The 19905-nt window shown below is 43.8% G+C and overlaps 1 pseudogene; it reads left to right on the top strand.

Moving 5' to 3' along the window:
• LOC135559295 (low-density lipoprotein receptor-related protein 1-like) overlaps window positions 1-19905 on the top strand; it is a 222746-nt pseudogene that overhangs the window by 145635 nt on the left and 57206 nt on the right.

Genomic DNA, 19905 nt, shown 5'->3' with positions numbered 1-19905 from the left:
AGTTCTCAGGGTTAGATATAGTAATACCTACCTTTAGGTTAAATAAATACACACTAGTCTTTAGGGTTAATATAAATAAATAAAATAAAAAAATACCAGGGGATGACAACTTCTTTATTAGCCTTAGGGTTAGATATAGCACCTCAGTTTTAGGGTTATGTATAGTAATCACAACCCTTTAGGGTTAGATATATTCTCACAGTACACACTAGTCTTTAGGGTTAGATATAGTAATACACACTAGTCTTTAGGGTTAGATATAGTAATACACACTAGTCTTTAGGGTTAGATATAGTAATACACACTAGTCTTTAGGGTTAGATATAGTAATACACACTAGTCTTTAGGGTTAGATATAGTAATACACACTAGTCTTTAGGGTTAGATATAGTAATACACACTAGTCTTTAGGGTTAGATATAGTAATACACACTAGTCTTTAGGGTTAGATATAGTAATACACACTAGTCTTTAGGGTTAGATATAGTAATACACACTAGTCTTTAGGGTTAGATATAGTAATACACACTAGTCTTTAGGGTTAGATATAGTAATACACACTAGTCTTTAGGGTTAGATATAGTAATACACACTAGTCTTTAGGGTTAGATATAGTAATACACACTAGTCTTTAGGGTTAGATATAGTAATACACACTAGTCTTTAGGGTTAGATATAGTAATACACACTAGTCTTTAGGGTTAGATATAGTTATACACACTAGTCTTTAGGGTTAGATATAGTTATACACACTAGTCTTTAGGGTTAGATATAGTAATACACACTAGTCTTTAGGGTTAGATATAGTAATACACACTAGTCTTTAGGGTTAGATATAGTAATACACACTAGTCTTTAGGGTTAGATATAGTAATACACACTAGTCTTTAGGGTTAGATATAGTAATACATACTAGTCTTTAGGGTTAGATATAGTAATACACACTAGTCTTTAGGGTTAGATATAGTAATACACACTAGTCTTTAGGGTTAGATATAGTAATACACACTAGTCTTTAGGGTTAGATATAGTAATACACACTAGTCTTTAGGGTTATATATAGTAATACACACTAGTCTTTAGGGTTAGATATAGTAATACACACTAGTCTTTAGGGTTAGATATAGTAATACACACTAGTCTTTAGGGTTAGATATAGTAATACACACTAGTCTTTAGGGTTAGATATAGTAATACACACTAGTCTTTAGGGTTAGATATAGTAATACACACTAGTCTTTAGGGTTAGATATAGTAATACACACTAGTCTTTAGGGTTAGATATAGTAATACACACTAGTCTTTAGGGTTAGATATAGTAATACACACTAGTCTTTAGGGTTAGATATAGTAATACACACTAGTCTTTAGGGTTAGATATAGTAATACACACTAGTCTTTAGGGTTAGATATAGTAATACACACTAGTCTTTAGGGTTAGATATAGTAATACACACTAGTCTTTAGGGTTAGATATAGTAATACACACTAGTCTTTAGGGTTAGATATAGTAATACACACTAGTCTTTAGGGTTAGATATAGTAATACACACTAGTCTTTAGGGTTAGATATAGTAATACACACTAGTCTTTAGGGTTAGATATAGTAATACACACTAGTCTTTAGGGTTAGATATAGTAATACACACTAGTCTTTAGGGTTAGATATAGTAATACACACTAGTCTTTAGGGTTAGATATAGTAATACACACTAGTCTTTAGGGTTAGATATAGTAATACACACTAGTCTTTAGGGTTAGATATAGTAATACACACTAGTCTTTAGGGTTATATATAGTAAATACACACTAGTCTTTAGGGTTAGATATAGTAATACACACTAGTCTTTAGGGTTAGATATAGTAATACACACTAGTCTTTAGGGTTAGATATAGTAATACACACTAGTCTTTAGGGTTAGATATAGTAATACACACTAGTCTTTAGGGTTATATATAGTAATACACACTAGTCTTTAGGGTTAGATATAGTAATACACGCTTGTCTTTAGGTACTGGTTGTCTTTAGAGTTAGATAAAGTAATACACACTAGTCTTTAGGTACTGGTTGTCTTTCGAGTCAGCATATCTATTCTGCTACCAGGGCTGGTAAAACCCTGGATCATTGTTATTCTAACTTCCGCAACGCATATAAGGCCCTCCCCCGCCCTCCTTTTGGAAAAGCTGACCACGACTCCATTTTGTTGCTCCCAGCCTATAGACAGAGACTAAAACAGGAAGCCCCGTGCTCAGGTCTGTTCAACGCTGGTCAGACCAATCTGATTCCCCTGCGTCAAGATTGCTTTGATCACATGGATTGGGATATGTTCCCGTTGGGTCAAACAACAACATTGACGAATACGCTGATTTGGTGAGCGAGTTTATTAGCAAGTGCATCGGCGATGCCAGAATCCGTTGATTGAAGGCAGTATTCGCGCAAAACTGAAAGCGCGAACCACTGCTTTTAACCAGGGCAAGGTGACCGGAAACATGACCGAATACAAACAGTGTAGCTATTCCCTCCGCAAGGCAATCAAACAACAACAATCAAACGGCCTACAGGGAGGAGGTGAGGGCCCTCGGAGTATGGTGTCAGGAAAATAACCTCACACTCAACGTCAACAAAACAAAGGAGATGATTGTGGACTTCATGAAACAGCAGAGGGATCACCCCCCTATCCACATCGACGGGACAGTAGTGGAGAGGGTAGTAAGTTTTAAGTTCCTCGGCGTACACATCACGGACAAACTGAATTGGTCCACCCACACAGACAGCGTGGTGATGAAGGCGCAACAGCGCCTATTCAACCTCAGGAGGCTGAAGAAATTTGGCTTGTCACCAGAAGCACTCACAAACCTTTACAGATGCACAATCGAGAGCATCCTGTCGGGTTGTATCACCGCCTGGTACGGCAACTGCTCCGACCACAACCGTAAGGCTCTCCAGAGGGTAGTGAGGTCTGCACAACGCATCACCGGGGGCAAACTACCTGCCCTCCAGGACACCTACACCACCTGATGTCACAGGAAGGCCATAAAAATCATCAAGGACAACAACCACCCGAGCCACTGCCTGTTCACCCCGCTATCATCCAGAAGGCGAGGTCAGTACAGGTGCATCAATGCAGGACAGAAAACTGAAAAACAGCTTCTATCTCAAGGCCATCAGACTGTTAAACAGCCACCACTAACATTGAGTGGCTGCTGCCAACATACTGACTCAACTCCAGCCACTTTAATAATGGAAAAGTCACTAGCCACTTGAAACAATGCCACTTAACATAATGTTTACATACCCTACATTACTCATCTCATATGTATATACTGTACTCTATACCACCTACTGCATCTTGCCTATGCCGTTCTGTACCATCACTCACTCATATTTTTATGTACATATTCTTCATCCCTTTAAACTTGTGTGTATAAGGTAGTTGTTGTGAAATTGTTAGGTTAGATTTATCGCTGGTTATTACTGCATGGTCGGAACTAGAAGCACAAGCATTTCTCTACACTTGCATTAACATCTGCTAACCATGTGTATGTGACAAATATAATCTGATTAGATTTGATATAGTAATACACACTAGTCTTTAGGGTTAGATATAGTGATACACGCTATTCTTTAGGTACTGGTTGTCTTTAGGGTTAGATATAGTAATACACACTTCTCTTTAGGGATAGATATAGTAATACACACTATTCTTTAGGTACTGGTTGTCTTTAGGGTTAGATATAGTAATACACACTTCTCTTTAGGGTTAGATATAGTAATACACACTAGTCTTTAGGTACTGGTTGTCTTTAGGGTTAGATATAGTAATAAACACTAGTCTTTAGGTACCGGTTGTTTTTAGTTGCACTAGGGTTGATTTGCACCCCCCCCTCCACCTTAACACTAGGGAGATAAATAAGTAATCATTGACTTTTGAACATGAGCAAACAGTTACAGACGTCCAGGATTTTATTATTGAGCAATTGTCATAAAAATGGTCAGTGGTGTGACAACAGCAGATGCTGGAAACTCTGAGAAAAGCTCATAAGGGATGAACCTTGAAAGAGCCTATAGGGAATTATGTAATGTGAACTCTCTTCTGACTTGTATGGACAGGGCCATATAACAACGTTTCCTACTACCATGTAAATGTCTGGACAGTTAACCATGCTTGCCACTTATTCCATCTTTTGAAGATAATTCATGATTAGAGATGAATCCTCGCCTTCAGGCACCTCTTAGATAGGTTCACTCCCTTCGCCAGCTCTACACAGATACAGAAGGCGTTCCCTTTCCTTTTTTCTACTGTAGATGTTTGGACTTTGACCTCCTTAGCTCTTTTTGTCTGTTTGCTAGTGAACCATGAAGGTCTGAGACAGTAATATTGACCTTGTTATGACCCTAACACTAAAGATCGACTGTCCCACTCCCTCAATAGGGCCTACACCTTTAATGGCTGTCTGTCTCTCTCTCTCTCTCTCTCTCTCTCTCTCTCTACCAGATGTTGGCTCAGTGGAGGGCTTGGCATACCACCGTGGCTGGGACACCCTCTATTGGACCAGTTACACCACCTCCACCATCACCCGACACACGGTCGACCAGGGCCGACCGCAGGCCTACGACCGCAACACCGTGGTCACCATGTCTGGAGACGACCACCCCAGGGCCTTTGTGCTGGACGAGTGTCAGGGGTGAGTGGCAGTGATGTTCTTTGTATAAAAAAATACTGTATAAATAAATTGTAGAATTGAAGTAGTGTGAATTACTTTTAAAAGCCCCTGAAATGTTGGTCTAGATTGAATATGCTTGTTGTAGGCCAAAGGCCGGCAGATGGCGATATTGATCTGGAATTGTTGGTTCCATGCAACCTGATTTGCTACAATCGATACGCAACATCCGGGACTAGTATTCCTAGGCATTGGTCACTTTAGCATGGTGGTGGAAAATGTTTTCCTAAAGAAAGTATGTTTTTTTCAGCCTTCTCACCATTAAATCTAGTTAAAGAGGAAATTGATGCCTTTGCAGCCTGAATGGAGAAAGTTTTAGGTATTGCCAGCTGCCTACAATGCGTTTGGATGGTAAGATGGAAACGACTCAATGCCTTTGAGTTATGCTCTTTGATGACTACAAGATTCGATGGATGAAATGTCAACCGCAGCTGTTCGGTCACTTTATTAGCGGAGTAATTTATTCACTGACTCCATTACTGTCTGTTTATTATGTATAAAAACTACATGTAACTGTCCCTCTATTTCCTGTTGTGTCCTTCTCTACTAGTCTGATGTTCTGGACCAATTGGAATGAGCAGTCTCCCAGTATCATGCGTGCCAGTCTGTCTGGTGCCAACGTGCTGGTGATCATCGGTAATGACATCCGCACCCCCAACGGCCTGGCCATAGATCACCGCGCAGAGAAACTCTACTTCTCTGATGCCACACTGGACAAGATAGAGCGCTGCGAGTACGACGGCAGCAACCGCTACGTGAGTCACTTCCGTTACCTGTGCCAACTCTGTTGCCTGTGTCAACGCTGTTACCTGTGTCAACCCTGTTACCTGTGCCAACTCCGTTACCTGTGTCAACTCTGTTGCCTGTGTCAACGCTGTTACCTGTGTCAACCCTGTTACCTGTGCCAACCCTGTTACCTGTGTCAACCCTGTTACCTGTGCCAACCCTGTTACCTGTGCCAACCCTGTTACCTGTGTCAACTCTGTTGCCTGTGTCAACGCTGTTACCTGTGTCAACCCTGTTACCTGTGCCAACTCTGTTACCTGTGTCAACGCTGTTACCTGTGTCAACCCTGTTACCTGTGCCAACTCTGTTACCTGTGTCAACTCCTTGCGACAGAGTCACTATAGACTCCTAGGATCAGCAGATGTATGATTTGTTTTTAGTCATTATCGAAAAAATATCTCTTATTTTTGATTGTGAGAGTATTGTGCCTTAGGTCTAAATTAAGCACTTCTAATCCTGGTGTTTATAAACCAACCACTTTCGTGTGGCCAGCTTTTTACTAACCATGTGACTGCCCCCCATAGGTGGTGGTGAAGAATGAACCAGTGCATCCGTTTGGCCTGGCAGTGTATGGGGACTACATCTTCTGGACTGATTGGGTCCGCAGGGCCGTGCTCAGAGCTGACAAGTTTGTGGGCAGAGACATGAGGTTACTGAGAAATGACATCCCCCAGCAGCCAATGGGAATAATCGCTGTGGCCAACGACACCAACAGCTGTGAGTGGTGGAACTCAAAAGGTCAAAAGTGGGCGGGGCATTTATGCTGAGGAACTACCAGAAAGAAAGATGGTTTCAAATTGTTCTACTTAATCATGTGCAAATAGATTTTGATCAATTGATTGGTATTGGTATTTCATTAGGATCCCCCTTAGCTGTTTCCAAAAGCAACAGATATTGTCCTTGTGCCCACACAAAACATGGCATAATACAGAACATGAATTAACCAGATTTACATTTTATTTGTCACATGCTTTGTAAACAACAGGTGTAAACTAACAGTGAAATGCTTTCTTACGGGCCAACAATGCAAAAACAAAAGATGAAACATAATAACACAAGGAATAAGTATGATTGTTCCTCACCAGGTGAGTTCTCCCCCTGTCTGACCAACAACGGGGGCTGTCAGGACCTGTGTCTGCTCACCTCAGACGCGAGGGTCAACTGTAGTTGCCGTGGAGACCGCAGACTCCTGGAGGACAACAGCTGTTCAGGTGAGAAGGGGCGGGGCACAGTTGGAGCAGCGTTGGTTGGATGTGCTATACTTGGGCGAGGAGTAACGTTGCAGTGTCTTCCAAAGCCAGACTCTGAGGAGCAGTAGAAACCAGGGCTACCTTGTCTGATACCTGAACACTGGTGTTAATCCACTGAGCAAAATGCTAATTGTGATGACGATGATCTGATCAGTCCAAGGACATGTCAATACCTCCTCGTTTAATTAGGGATCGGCGACGCGTCAACGGGACAGTTGTAAATCATGTAGCGCCTTGTGTCAAATTTTAGAGAAACAACAAATGTCGGTGCATATAAGTGTCTTATATCATCTGAAAGCTTAAATTCTTGTTAATATAACTGCACTGTCCAATTTACAGTAGCTGTTACTGAGAAAAAATGCCATGCTATTGTTTGAGGAGAGCTAACAACAGAACACTTTTTTTACTGCGATAGGCTTGACAAATTCACCTTGTGTACTTACATTCTGAAATCTTGATCTGATTTATCATCCGAAGGGTCCCAAAGATAACATGAAGTGTCATTTTATTAGATAAAATCCTTTTTCATATCTTAAAAAGGTCCATATAGCACGATTTATTTTGTATTTCCACTCGTTCAATTTGCAAAGAAAGGAATCTGTGAAAATCTAACCCTTAACGTTGTTTCAACCAGTCAAATCCCATTTGTATGTTTTCCTCAGAGATCCTAGAATGTAACCAGACTTCACTATATCATTAGGGGTGTAGTATATCCTATAGGACACCATATCAGAGATCCTAGAATGTAACCAGACTTCACTATATCATTAGGGGTGTAGTATATCCTATAGGACACCATATCAGAGATCCTAGAATGTAACCAGACTTCACTATATCATTAGGGGTGTAGTATATCCTATAGGACACCATATCAGAGATACTAGAGGGTAACCAGACTTCACTATATCATTAGGGGTGTAGTATATCCTATAGGACACCATATCAGAGATACTACAGGGTAAGCAGACTTCACTATATCATTAGGGGTGTAGTATATCCTATTGGACACCAAATTTGGTCAGAGAGCGACGCCTTGCGCGGGCGGTCTTCACTTGATCGACTCTAACTTTGTCAAATAAGCACCAATCGGGGTCAAACAAAGCTATCTAGATAGCCAAAGAGCTGTGCTTTGCGGGAGTATCCAGAAACCCTGTATTTGTCGCAACATGTACCTGATAACATTGCCTTTTAGTTTGGACAAAAATTATAAGAATATTCATAGATATGAAGTTATGAAAACTGGTTGTGTTGCAAATATTTCACTTATAATATGGCTACTAATACTGGAAAAGCTAAATCAAAGTCCAAGTTTACAGATTTGACGATATTCTTGCAGAAAAATGTAATATGAATGCTTTTCCCAAATGTACCTGTTATGACTTCACACTTTTAAATGTCATGAGTTCTTTAATGCAGGAATCATAAATCTTTCCAACGTTATCGGAACAAAAATTAGTATAATGCAGGATGCACCTGCTGCCACTCCGACAGGATGGACAATGGAATTACAACCAGAGTGATGGCTAGAACTGGGAGCTTTCTGTTACATTTAAAGATGGTGGTAGAAAACTACTGGTTGATTTGTTCTTAAGGGGAAGGTTCTTGGAGAGCTACTCTCTACCAGATCTATTGTGTTATATTGGTCCTACATTCAATTCACATTTCCCCAAACTTCAAAGTGTTTCCTTTCAGGTGCGCTCGCAACGCTGGACAAAAGCCTGAGCGGAGGGACGCATTTCAAATGATCAACAGCGGAGGCTGGTAAATTACTCTGAAAAAAAGGGGCTATCCCGGTAGCAGAAAAGGGTCGTAGTCTGCCCAGTTAGTTCTGATACATTACGTGAAAGACTGCGTATCTCCATCTCTCCTTGGTCCTACTACCGTTAGACTGGGGATGAATGCATTGTGAGAGACTGACGGAAGCCCCAATCAAATGACAAAACTCCCTCCAAAATTGAGACGTGAACTGCGGGCCTCTGTCGGAACTACAGCGGAACCTGTGATGGCATTCTCGGCCCGTCTGCAAGGACAATCGAGACGAAAAATGAGTCCTAGAGAATCTATCGACAACCGTAAGAATAACTGTCTTCCCCGCTGATGAAGGCAGTCCGGTGATAAAATCTAAAGCGATGTGAGACCACGGTCGAGAAATGGGAAGCGGTCTGAGGCTTGAGGAGGAGAGTTCCCAGATTTAGTCTGCGCGCAGACAACAGTGTTGCTGTTCTCAATCTTTGCCACCACAAAAGGAAGAATGGAATTGGATGTACAATTTAATTTGGCAGAGAGGGCCCATTAAGAACGGCCGTCATAGGAAGGGACAACAGAAGGTTCCTAGGACAAGCTCGCGGCTAATGTGAGCGAGGTCTTCCTCCTCTCAATTCCCCAGACAGTCAACCCGTCTGTGCCCCTCAGGGAGAATCCCCTCGGGTCGGTGGAGACCTCAGAAGAACTGAAGAGACGAGATAAAGCATCAGGCTTGTGTTTTTGAGCCCGGACGATAAGAAATAACAAACTCGAAACGAGCGAAAAACAGAGCCCAACGAGCCTGACGCGCATTAAGTCGTTTGGCTGAACGGATGTACTCAGTTCCTATGGTCAGTCCAAACGACAAAAGGAACGGTGTGACCACTGTGTGCCTAGGGCTAAGCGGATGTGACTTCGTGTTACCAACATCATGTGTGTGTTCTGTGGCGTGCGATGAGAGTGTGTGGATGGACCTTGCCGTCAGAGTGTGTGTGTGTGTGTGTCATGGCTGTGACCTGTGTGTGTACGTCAATATTACTAACAACAAACTGACTTGTCAGGTGTAACAAGAATGTGTGTAAAACGTGAAGATCAAAAGCTCCCTGGTGAAACGGACCACTGCACGTCTTAACAGAAGTGTGCTGTGAGGGGAGTGTCATGACCGTTACGGATGAAACTGTGAAATTAGCGAAGCCCATGCAGCTCGACGTGTTGACTGGAACGGGCCAATCAATGACAGCCTGGACCTTAGCGGGATCCATCTTAATGCCCTCAGCGGAAATAACGGAACCGTGTTGTGACAGAGGCGGCATGAAAAGTCCACTTCTCATTACATAAAGACATTGTCCAAAAGTTGTGGAGTGTGTCCACGTTAACATGAATCCATTGTGACGTGAAAAAATCAGGATATGTCCATATTAACTAAATCCAAAATGTTCAGCATGTCTCTCAGGATGTGTTAACTAGTGCCTGAAAGACAGCTGACGTCTCTGCCGAAAGCTGCCCGATTCAAAGTGCCCTAACGGAGTGGAAGCGCATCTCCACTCTCCCCCCCCTGTGACCAGGTGGTCAACCAATTTGGTGAAAAACCTGGCTCCCTGCAGGATCTCGTAAGGCTGAAGACATAAGAGGAAGCGGATAAAAATTCTTAAAGCTGTTATGTCATTCAGCCCTCGATAATCCACGCATGGGCGCAGGGACCCGTCCTTCTTCTGAACAAAAAAAAACCCCGCTCTGGCGGGAGAGGAGGAGGAGACTATGGTACCGGCGTCGACCCATAATCCTCGAGAGCCTTACTAGCCGATGAAGTATAATCTACTCCGACATCATTTTATCAAACAAAGTCATTTATGTTGTGGAGGAGAGTCTGGCCAGATCAGAGGCAGATCGTGATACTCCTCCGGATGTTCTCTTGTGAAGACAGTGTGTGAATTGGACATTTTCCAGGTCACATGACAAGAAACATTCCAGGATGTAATAAGTACCAATTAATAGAAGGTGTCATGGAAAATGTGTGGGATGACCCAAAACAAAAGATGTCAAAAATAAAAATAGTAAATGGTTTCGTATTGATTACCAGAACAGTGAGGGTTAAAGGCAGCGTCCACCAATCTGAATGCCATCTGATGTAACAAGGTCCCTCCTCCCCAGTGTCAAGGAATGTCATGCTCCCGCTATTTCCGTCTGGGGGCCCTGAGAGTCTATCAAGGCACTGCAGAGCTGTGAGAGGACCACAGATGGACCGGATCTGCCTTCCTGGAAATGTGACGGTAATAACCTCTTACTGATGGAGACTCTCTCAGACATGAGAGGAAAAATGCCCAGGTAAGAGACACATCTTGCTCTTCTCTTCTCCTTGGCCGAGATTTGCATAGGCTCAGCATCCGAGCCGGCGGAAGGGTATTGATGCGGCAGGTGGCAGTGATTGGAGGGGGAGCAAAGAGTATGCTCCTTTTCTTCTTTACTTCAAACCGGGCTCAAATAGCGAGAGCTATTAAGGAGTCCAGACTGGAAGGAACCTCCCGGGAGAGGATCTCATCCTTATCGAGCAGGAGACCCTGTTTTAGCCTGCCTGGGAGTGCCAAAATGGGCGGGGGTGCACTTTCAATAGACTATTTATATTAGTTACATTGGAAGACAGGGCAACAAAGCATAGCTAAAACAGAACGTACCAAACAGGTCATCTCCTCAGAACTGGTTATACGATATTGAAAACTGTTATTTTGTATTTATCATATACACTCTCTACCAGACAAGAAGAAGCTGAAGTGCCCAGTGAACTTCTTTGCGGCACCCAGTGGTCGCTCCCCTATAACACGCGGGTGGATCCTGTGACAAGGAGAACGACCCTGAGAAGTGGGCGCTGGATCGAGACCCACTTGTGGTCAGTCTACTTGCCCTGTATATAGATATATTCTGTCCTTCCCTCATTCCCTTAGCTGATGTAGTCCACAACTTTGAACTGTACTGTAGTGACACAAAGATCAAAAGTGTTTTTAATGAAAACACAACAACCACAAATCAAAGTTGAATAGTTCATTCAAAAAAGTAATTTCAATATATTGTGGTAAATTTGGTGATCAATGTATTCTGAAACAAATGTAACCCAGATTACATTGAATAAAAACACAAACAAGTTCCTCTGTCTTTGCAACAGATAAGAAATAGAGACCAATAATCAGAGAGTTTGAGTGTGGGAACCATGAGCTGTATCTCTAACCACTGGGTGTGTGACAGGTAACCAAAAAGACCAGCAGGTGACAAATCTGACGAGGACGACAGATGCAGTGAGTGACTTCATCACACACCTATTAGATCTATGGCCCATTATCGGTCTGAGACACAGTTGTCATCTTTTCAATTAATAGATCAAACTAGATTTTATTTTAGACAAATAAAATGAAATCTGGTTGATTTGTTCTTTTATTTTAATCTATTGTGTTATACTACTAGTTCAATTCAGTTATCAAACTTCAAAGTGTTTCATTTCAAATGGTAGCATTTCAAAATCATTTTAGGTGAAAATTGAAAAAAAAGGGGGCTATCCCTATTAAAAGGGTCCAGTCTGGTTAGGATACATGGTGCTGACTCTATCTCCATCTCTCCTTGGTCCTACTAGTGCTCTGAACGCACAAGTGTGGATGACTTTGAGTGTGGCAACGGGGATTGCATCAACTACAGCCTAACCTGTGATGGCATGGCCCACTGCAAGGACAAGTCAGACGAGAAACAGTCCTACTGTGAGTCTGTGTGCGTACACGTGTGGTTTGCTTGCACAATGCATGTCTGCAATTTGTACTGCTGGAATCTAGGCTTGAATTACATTGTCAGTTAGCACATGTTGCTGTTCTCAATGTTTGTAATAAAACCAAGAAAATTGGATGTCAGAATTTCAGGAGATTAGAATTTAGTCATAGTAAGACAACTGGAGAACAACTCTTCTAATGCTGGTCTTCAGGAACCGTCTGTGTAAGAAGGCTACAGGCGTGTAAATGGACACTTCCACATAAATTTTCTCATAAGACTCATGGAGATCACTCAGACTCATTTGTGCCCTGCAACTATTGTGTGTTTGTGATAATGTGTGTGTCATATGTGACTATAACTACAACATTTGTGCTGTGACTGTGTGTATCATGGTGTGACTATGTGTGTCATAGATGAATGGGAAGTGGTGTGACTTCCATTGTGACTGTGTGTGTGTGTGTCATGGTGTGACTTTGATGTAGTGTGTGTGTCAGAGGTGTGACTACTATTGTGTGTGTCATTGTGACTGCTAAGGGTATGTATCATGTCATTGACTTGTAGCCTCATGGTGTAACTGTATGTGTGTCATGTCTGTATGTGTGTACTGTGTTCTGTCATGGTGTGACTGTGTGTGTGTCATGGTGTGTGTGTGTGTGTCATGGTGTGTGTGTGTGTGTGTGTGTGTGTGTGTGTGTGTGTGTGTGTGTGTGTGTCATGGTGTGACTCTGTGTGTGTGTGTGTGTGTGTCTCTGTTTATGTCTCTGTGTGTGTCTGTGTGTGGTGTGTGTACATATTACTATATCCATTGTGTTGTGTGTGTCATTACTATATCCATTGTGTTGTGTGTGTGTGTGTCCATATTACTATATCCATTGTGTTGTGTGTGTGTGTGTCCATATTACTATATCCATTGTGTTGTGTGTGTGTCCATATTACTATATCCATTGTGTTGTGTGTGTCCATATTACTATATCCATTGTGTTGTGTGTGTGTCCATATTACTATATCCATTGTGTTGTGTGTGTGTCCATATTACTACATCCATTGTGTTGTGTGTGTGTGTGTCCATATTACTATATCCATTGTGTTGTGTGTGTGTTCTCCAGTGACCCTCTGCAAAGCTGCCGAGTTCCGGTGTCGAGATGGAAGCTGCATCTCCAACTCCAGCCGCTGTGACCAGGTGGTCAACTGTGAGGACGCCAGTGATGAGATGAACTGCTGTAAGTCTACAGGCCGTCTTTACATGTTGGATATCTGTTGAATAAAAATTGTTAAAGCTATTTCTCTGACCCATCCTGTATCACTAATGAAGTCACTCCAACACTTAGACATCATTTTACAAACAAAGCATTTATGTTTAGTGAGTCTGCCAGATCAGAGGCAGAGAAAAGGGATGTTCTCTTGATGGAATTGGACCATTTTCCTGTCCTGCGAAGCATTCAACATGTAGAAGTACTTTTGGGTGTCAAGGGAGAAATGGGGAGAAAAAGCAAAAGATGTCAAAAATATAAATAGTGGAGAGATGGGCAGAAAGAATGGGCTAAAGTATTTTTAGAGATTTCCACCACTGAATGCCACTGATGTATAATGTCCCTCCTCCCCAGTGCCAACTGACTGCTCTATTCCGTCTGGGGGTGATGGGGGCAGAGCTGTGAGAGGACCACACTGTGCTATGGCCTTCCTGGAAATGTGACAGGTAATAACGACTGTGGAGACTTCTCAGACGAGAGGAACTGCCCAGGTAACAGACACATCTTGCCTTTCTCCTTTTAGGCCCTTTTCTTCTGAAAGATTATTTCATGGGTTCAAATAGTATGTGTTTACTTTCAAACACTTTGAGCATTTGTTTTAGCCTGCCTGGGAGTGCCAAAATGGGCGGGGGAACTTTTGGGACTATTCTATTAGTTACATTGGGCAGGCAACAAAGCATAGCTATTTGTACCACAGGTCTGAATCATAGCAGAACATACGATATTGAAAACTGTTATTTTGTATTTATCATATACACTGGGCCAGACAAGAAGAAGCTGAAGTGCCCAGTGAACTTCTGCGTGCCCCAGTGGTCGCTGTATCCCTATGAGCTGGACCTGGACAAGGAGAAGACTGTGAGAACGGCGCTGACGGAGACCCATGGGCAGTCTACTTGAGTATATAGATATATTCTGTCCTTCCTCATTCCCTTAGCTGATGGGTACACAACTTTGAACTGTACTGTAGTGACACAAAGATCAAAAGTGTTTTCAATAGATAAACACAACAACCACAGGATCAAAGTTGAATAGTTCATTCAAATAAGTAATTTCAATATATTGTGGTAAATTTGGGATCAATGTATTCTGAAACAAATGTAACCCAGATTACATTGAATAAAAATGTTCCTCTGTCTTTGCAGATAAGTTCTGTACGTCCACTGAGTTTGAGAGTGTGGGAACCATCGCTGTATCTCTAACCACTGGGTGTGTGACAGTGCCAACGACTGTGGTGACAAATCTGACGAGGACGACAGATGCAGTGAGTGACTCATCACACACCTATTAGATCTATGGCCCATATCAGACACAGTTGTTAAATTAATAGATCAATAGATTTTATTTGGGACAAATCAAATGAAATCTGTTGATCATTTTAATTTAATTTATGACAACTACTAGTCTAGAGTTATCTAACCTGTTCATATCGATGGGCCATAGAAAAGCCCGGAGGTTAGTGTCCCGGCACTCATGTGGTGTCCCTCAGCGCTGGAAGTGTGACGGGGACAAGGACTGTCTGGGCAGGGGCTGACGAGAGCATCAAGGCTGGCTGCTGTGAGTGGGAGTCTTCTACAGTTCTGTTCATGCACTTTGGTTTGGTGAGATAGCAACAGCATTTGTCTGCTGTGAGTAGCGTGAGGACAACCGCAACACATTCACAAATGTCCTAATAATCACCACAGTTGATCAGAACTGGATTTAGTAACTGTGTCTATATGACTGGTACCCATCAAGGCTGGCTTCAGGGAGTAGGAGAAGGACACGTTAAACACTTCCACTAAATCTCTCATAAGACTCATTTGAGTCACACGGCTCTATTGGGTTTGGATAATGAAACCAATTATAAACTACAACATTTTGCTGGGGTATTAATAGATGAATGGGAAGACATGAGACTTCCATTGTCTTTTTATGATTCATCTCAATGATTTGATTAGCAGAGGATCTGCAGACTATTGTTAGACTGCTAAGGGTATGTATCATTCATTCTTTCAATAGCCTCTAAATTTGCTAACCCTTTCTCTGTCTATTTATCTCTTCTTTTTCTGTCTGTCTGTGTCTCTGTCTGTGTCTCTGTCTGTGTCTCTGTTTATGTCTCTGTGTCTCTCTCTCTGTCAGTGTACAACAGCACCTGTGATGAGAATGAGTTCATGTGTCAGAACAGACATTGTATCCCCAAGCACTTTGTGTGTGACCATGACATGGACTGATCTGGGATCAGACGAGTCCCCAGAGTGTGGTGAGTGTTTGTGATGCAGCATGACAACAGAGGAGAAGAGAACGGGCTATGGAGAGATGGGCAGAGAGAAAGGGCTATGGAGAGATGGGCAGAGAGAATGGGCTATGGAGAGATGGGCAGAGAGAAAGGGCTATGGAGAGATGGGCAGAGAGAAAGGGCTATGGAGAGATGGGCAGAGAGAATGGGCTATGGAGAGATGGGCAGAGAGAAAGGGCTATGGAGAGATGGGCAGAGAGAAAGGGCTATGGAGAGATGGGCAGAGAGAAAGGGCTATGGAGAGATGGGCAGAGAGAAAGGGCTATGGAGAGATGGGCAGAGAGAAAGGGCTATGGAGAGATGGGCAGAGAGAAAGGGCTATGGAGAGATGGGCAGAGAGAATGGGTTAAATGGAGAGATGGGCAGAGAGAATGGGCTATGGAGAGATGGGCAGAGAGAAAGGGCTATGGAGAGATGGGCAGAGAGAATGGGCTATGGAGAGATGGGCAGAGAGAAAGGGCTATGGAGAGATGGGCAGAGAGAAAGGGCTATGGAGAGATGGGCAGAGAGAAAGGGCTATGGAGAGATGGGCAGAGAGAATGGGCTATGGAGAGATGGGCAGAGAGAAAGGGCTATGGAGAGATGGGCAGAGAGAATTGGGTTAAATGAGAGATGGGCAGAGAGAACGGGGTTAAATGAGAGATGGGCAGAGAGAAATGAGAGATGGGCAGGGGTTAAATGAGAGATGGGCAGAGAGAACGGGGTTAAATGAGAGATGGGCAGAGAGAACGGGGTTAAATGAGAGATGGGCAGAGAGAACGGGGTTAAATGAGAGATGGGCAGAGAGAACGGGGTTAAATGAGAGATGGGCAGAGAGAACGGGGTTAAATGAGAGATGGGCAGAGAGAACGGGGTTAAATGAGAGATGGGCAGAGAGAACGGGGTTAAATGAGAGATGGGCAGAGAGAACGGGGTTAAATGAGAGATGGGCAGAGAGAACGGGGTTAAATGAGAGATGGGCAGAGAGAACGGGGTTAAATGAGAGATGGGCAGAGAGAACGGGGTTAAATGAGAGATGGACAGAGAGAACGGGGTTAAATGAGAGATGGGCAGAGAGAACGGGGTTAAATGAGAGATGGGCAGAGAGAATGGGGTTAAATGAGAGATGGGCAGAGAGAATGGGGTTAAATGAGAGATGGGCAGAGAGAACGGGGTTAAATGAGAGATGGACAGAGAGAATGGGGTTAAATGAGAGATGGACAGAGAGAACAGGGGTTAAATGAGAGATGGGCAGAGAGAATGTGGTTGAATAAGAATGTGGTTGAATAAGAGATGGGCAGAGAGAATGGGGTTAAATGAGTGATGGGCAGAGAGAACAGGGTTAAATGAGAGATGGGCAGAGAGAACGGGGTTAAATGAGAGATGGGCAGAGAGAATGGGGTTAAATGAGAGATGGGCAGAGAGAACTGGGTTAAATGAGAGATGGGCAGAGAGAACGGGGTTAAATGAGAGATGGGCAGAGAGAACGGGGTTAAATGAGAGATGGGCAGAGAGAACGGGGTTAAATGAGAGATGGGCAGAGAGAACGGGGTTAAATGAGAGATGGGCAGAGAGAACAGGGTTAAATGCCTCAGTACTGTCTCTTTGCATCTCTCACCCTGCACTCTCCAACAAATATGTTCCCCTTGTTACAAATGTATTTAAACTAATGTGCCCTCGAAAAAACACTTGTGATTGTGGTATTGTTCTGTAGAGTACCCAACATGTGGGCCAGGGGAGTTCCGCTGTACCAACGGCCGCTGCCTCAACCAGAAGGTCTGGGAGTGTGACGGAGAGTTTGACTGTCAGGACCGCTCAGACGAGGTCCCCAAGAACCCCCACTGCACAGACTCAGGTCAGACACACACAGACAGACAGACAGACAGACAGACAGACAGACAGACAGACAGACAGGCAGACAGGCAGACAGACAGACAGACAGACAGACAGACAGACAGGCAGACAGACAGCCAGCCAGACAGACAGACAGACAGACAGACAGACAGACAGACAGACAGACAGACAGACAGACAGACAGACAGACAGGCAGACAGACAGACAGACAGACAGACAGACAGACAGACAGACACTGTGGTCTACATCTGTACTGTAGACATGCACAGTACAGAATATCACAGCTTTTGTGTGTAATATTGTTGTTGCAGTGTTAACAAATGTAATTGCCTATGGCTTCTGCTAAAAATACCACAGCATCCTTCTTGGCAGGTTTAGTTTAGTAACGAATGAAAATAAGTTTGACTCAGACACATTCATGTTCTCTCTGGCCATTGCAGTCGAGCAACCTTACTAGTTTGAGGTATCAGCTATTCAGTCTGCAGAACCTAAATTGATCTTCTTCCATCAACAGAGAGGAAGTGTAATGAGTCTGCCTACATGTGTCACAACGGGAAGTGTCTTAACGAGACGTTGCTGTGTGACCGTAACGACGACTGTGGCGATGGCTCTGATGAACTCAACTGCTTCATCAACGAGTGTCTCAACAGCAAGCAGAGTAGCTGCTCTCAGCTCTGTGAGGACCTCAAGATAGGTTTCAAGGTAAGGGGCGTGTGTGCGCGTCTGCATGTAGCTTGTGTGCAGGTTTGCAATATTTCTACCAGTGTAATACAACCTGGAGATTCTGCAACATAATTGAAATCCTCCAGCTCAGTCTCATCACCCTGCTGTAGCTCAGTCTCATCACCCTGCTGTAGCTCAGTCTCATCACCCTCCTGTAGCTCAGTCTCATCACCCTGCTGTAGCTCAGTCTCATCACCCTCCTGTAGCTCAGTCTCATCACCCTCCTGTAGCTCAGTCTCATCACCCTCCTGTAGCTCAGTCTCATCACCCTCCTGTAGCTCAGTCTCATCACCCTCCTGTAGCTCAGTCTCATCACCCTCCTGTAGCTCAGTCTCATCACCCTCCTGTAGCTCAGTCTCATCACCCTCCTAGAGCTCAGTCTCATCACCCTGCTGTAGCTCAGTCTCATCACCCTCCTGTAGCTCAGTCCCATCACCCTCCTAGAGCTCAGTCTCATCACCCTCCTAGAGCTCAGTCTCATCACCCTCCTGTAGCTCAGTCTCATCACCCTGCTGTAGCTCAGTCTCATCACCCTCCTGTAGCTCAGTCTTATCACCCTCCTGTAACTCAGTCTCATCACCCTGCTGTAGCTCAGTCTCATCACCCTCCTGTAGCTCAGTCTCATCACCCTCCTGTAGCTCAGTCTCATCACCCTCCTGTAGCTCAGTCTCATCACCCTCCTGTAGTTCAGTCTCATCACCCTCCTGTAGCTCAGTCTCATCACCCTCCTGTAGCTCAGTCTCATCACCCTCCTGTAGATCAGTCTCATCACCCTCCTGTAGCTCAGTCTCATCACCCTCCTGTAGATCAGTCTCATCACCCTCCTGTAGCTCAGTCTCATCACTCTCCTAGAGCTCAGTCTCATCACCCTCCTGTAGCTCAGTCTCATCACCCTCCTGTAGCTCAGTCTCATCACCCTCCTGTAGCTCAGTCTCATCACCCTCCTGTAGATCAGTCTCATCACCCTCCTGTAGCTCAGTCTCATCACCCTCCTGTAGTTCAGTCTCATCACCCTCCTGTAGTTCAGTCTCATCACCCTCCTGTAGTTCAGTCTCATCACCCTCCTGTAGATCAGTCTCATCACCCTCCTGTAGCTCAGTCTCATCACCCTCCTGTAGTTCAGTCTCATCACCCTCCTGTAGATCAGTCTCATCACCCTCCTGTAGCTCAGTCTCATCACCCTCCTGTAGATCAGTCTCATCACCCTCCTGTAGTTCAGTCTCATCACCCTCCTGTAGATCAGTCTCATCACCCTCCTGTAGTTCAGCTGTCTGCTCTACATTAACTGTTGGTGAACAGTGTCAATCTGCTGGTACAGCACTGACCTACTGTATTGACATGTTGTCTGTGTGTCCCTTGGGTCTCTACAGTGTTATACTGTATTGACATGTTGTCTGTGTGTCCACTGGGTCTCTACAGTGTTATACTGTATTGACATGTTGTCTGTGTGTCCCCTGGGTCTCTACAGTGTTCTAGTGTATTGACATGTTGTCTGCTTGTCCCCTGGGTCCCTACAGTGTTCTACTGTATTGACATGTTGTCTGTGTGTCCCTGGGGTCTCTACAGTGTTATACTG

Source organism: Oncorhynchus masou, chromosome 18, assembly GCF_036934945.1.
Source record: "Oncorhynchus masou masou isolate Uvic2021 chromosome 18, UVic_Omas_1.1, whole genome shotgun sequence".
Classification (NCBI taxonomy): domain Eukaryota; kingdom Metazoa; phylum Chordata; class Actinopteri; order Salmoniformes; family Salmonidae; genus Oncorhynchus; species Oncorhynchus masou.
The sequence above is the reverse complement of the archived record's forward strand: the minus strand, read 5'-3'. Positions and strand labels throughout refer to the sequence as shown.